The sequence below is a fragment of the Oryctolagus cuniculus genome, chromosome 4 (assembly GCF_051225735.1).
Source record: "Oryctolagus cuniculus isolate XC-2025 breed Fujian yellow rabbit chromosome 4, ASM5122573v1, whole genome shotgun sequence".
Taxonomy (NCBI): domain Eukaryota; kingdom Metazoa; phylum Chordata; class Mammalia; order Lagomorpha; family Leporidae; genus Oryctolagus; species Oryctolagus cuniculus.
The window spans coordinates 54,655,243-54,658,258 of record NC_142870.1 but is presented as its reverse complement, the minus strand read 5'-3'; positions in this window follow the sequence as shown (position 1 = coordinate 54,658,258).

The following is a 3,016-nucleotide window of genomic DNA, read 5'->3' as shown; positions in this document are numbered from 1 at the left end:
TCCTGGCTTCAGCCTGGCTCAGCCCTGGCTGTTGTGACCACTTGGGGAGTGAACCAGTGGATGAAAAAGCTCTCTCTCTCTCTCCATCTCTCTCTGCCTCTCTGTGTCACTCTGCCTTTCAAATAAATAAGCAAATCTTTAAAAAGACTACAAATGTATGCATTTCTGTGGAATATATATCTAGAAATAGTGTTGTATTAATTGTATGCATGTTATTAAAAATTGCTAAATAATTGGTCAAAATAATTGATCCAGCTGACTTCCTACAAGTGATGAGAGACATGTGGTTGCTACACATCTTTGCCAACACTTGTTTTTTTCTCTTTTGAGATTTAATATATACAAATTAATGTTGTAAACCATAAATCTTCAAATGCAAGGTGTTTCCCAATTTTATTTTGCTACTTTATTTTTTTTGTTCCAGAATAATTTACAATGAATGCAAGATAATGAATGCCACCTCACTACTTAAAAATTTTTCTTGGGGCCAGTGTTGTTGCGTATCAGGTAAAGCTGTCAACTGTGGCTCCAGCATCCTATATGGGTGCTGGTTCCCATCCCAGCTGCTCCACTTACAATCCAGCCCTTTGTTAATGTGTCTGGAAAAGCAGTGGAAGATGACTGTTAAATGCAGATGCCCAGGCCTTGGGCAAGAGTTACTGAATCAACGTGTCTAGGAGTGGGGCCTGGAAATCTGTATTACAACACCCCAGTGACTCATCAGGTGTAACACTCTATTATCTACTAAGCTGTTGGGTTTTCTATTTTTGCACATATGGAGGAATAAAGACAAAATTTCCATTAAATTCTTACCATATATATGAAACAAACCTCCAAACAGGTGAAAGGAGATAGAAAGAGAGAGATGGATACATGCATAGAGGGTGGAGGAACAACCTGTTTGGAGAAGCTTCTGAGCACAAGGCAGAGTGGAGAAGTAGGACCAGAGCAGTGGGGAGCAATTCACTTGCCACATCAGGTGAGGGCCAGGCTCATTTTAAACAGGTGCTGTTAACACTGCCTAAGTTATAAAACAAAGGCATGCCTATGAAAGGCTTCCAGAGTCTAAGTGCAAGTTGTTAGAAAGGGAAGACAGGAGAAATGGCCAAGAAATATCCTTTCAACTGATTCTTGGGAAAGAAGCTCTGCAGAAGCAAAACAAAACAAACAAACAACCACAACAAAACAATGAACAGCAAAAACAAAAAAAAAAAAAAATAAAGGAGAGAAGCATAACAGAAAATAAGGGAGAATGAAAACTAAAGAAGAACCCCTGAAGTGGTAAAACCTGAGCCTGATGGAAACATGTATCAGAAGAGACCAAAGTAGAACACAGTTCATTAGCTTCAAGTCAAGGAATCAAGTGATTTCCAGAAAAGATTGTGAAGCATGCTGCAAAAAAATTCTCTAAATCAAAACAAATGCCCAAAACAAAGAAACAAGAATGTAAAAGAAACATTTTCCATCATAGATGTTATATTTACATATTTGCCATACTGTGGTTTTCTCTCCACTGAAATAAACTAGTATAATTGTAACCTGAGGCTGAGGTAACAAAATAAACTACAACTGGAGAGAGAATAGAGTATTTTTCTCCTCATTGTCCTGTACCCACTTGTGTAACAAAGATCATTTTATGTTTACATAATGCTTTGTTTATTATTGTTTTTTAGCACCTAGAAATGTAGTAAATATTTCTTCCCTTTACTAGTTTATGAACCATTAAGAGACACAGCCTGGCTCTTATTTACCTCTAAATTCTTCTTGTTGGGCACATAGAAAGCAGTTTGTAATTTTTTAAAAAAGATTTATTTATTTGAAAGGCAAATTTACAGAGAGGGGAGATAGATCTTCCATACCCTGGTTCACTCTCCAAATGGACATGAAGCCAGGAACCAAGAACTCCATCCAGGTCTTCCAGGTGGGTGGCAGGGGCCTAAGCACCCGGGCCATCCCCCTCCCCACCAACTGCTTTTCCCAGGCCACCAGCAGGGAACTGGACCAGACGTAGAGGAGGAGTGGTGCCTCCAACTAGCGTCCACACAAGGTGCCAGTGCTTCAGGCAGTGACTTTTGACACTGTGCCACAGCACCTGCCCCTGTAAATATTTTTTGTTGACTAATTAATCAAAATAGGACTCTTCAATGGAAGTGGAATTTGATAAATGAGGGTAACAGAGCAAAACTACATTGATTAAAGGCAAGTGGAAGGGGAGACTGAGGCAGTAAGGAAAAATAGCATATATAGTTGCAGAGAGGGTGGAGGAAGATGACAACCAGTCATTAGTTTCCAGGACTTTGTCATTTTTGTCAGATTATAGGACAGATACACAATTATGCTTTTTTTTTTTAAAAAAAAAGGATTTATTTATTTGAAAGGCACAATTACAAAGGGAGAGAGAGAGAGCGAGAGCGAGAGAGAGAGAGAGTGAGCGCCCTTCCATCCTTCCATAATGGCCACGGCTGAACCCGACCAAAGCTAGGAGCCAGGAGCCTCTTCTGGGTCTCTCATATAGGTTCAGGGCCCAAGCACTTGGGCCATCTTCTACTGCTTTTCTCAGGCACATTAGCAGGGACCTGGATTGGAAGTGGAGCAGCTGGGATTCAAATCGTTGCCCACACAGGATGCTGGCATCGCAGGGGCAACTTTACCCACTGCATCACAGTACAGGCCCTGAGATTATGCTTCTTTTGCTAGTGACTATTGCCATTATCAGTGTAAGCTTTTCCTTTCCTCTTTTCTAACCAACATTCTTCTTACTCTCAAAACAAAAACAAAACAAAAAACAAAACAAAACAAAAACCTCTCATAGAGCCACTCATTTGAACATTACACAATGTAAACATTTATTAAAACATCACATGAGGGCCAGTGTTGTGGCATATTGGGTTAAGCTGCTGCCTGCAATGCCAGCATCCCATATGGACACGAGTTCAAGTCCCAGCTTCTTCACTTCCCATCCAGCTCCCTGATAATGCACCTGGGAAAAGCAGTAGAAGATGGCCAAGTCCTTGAG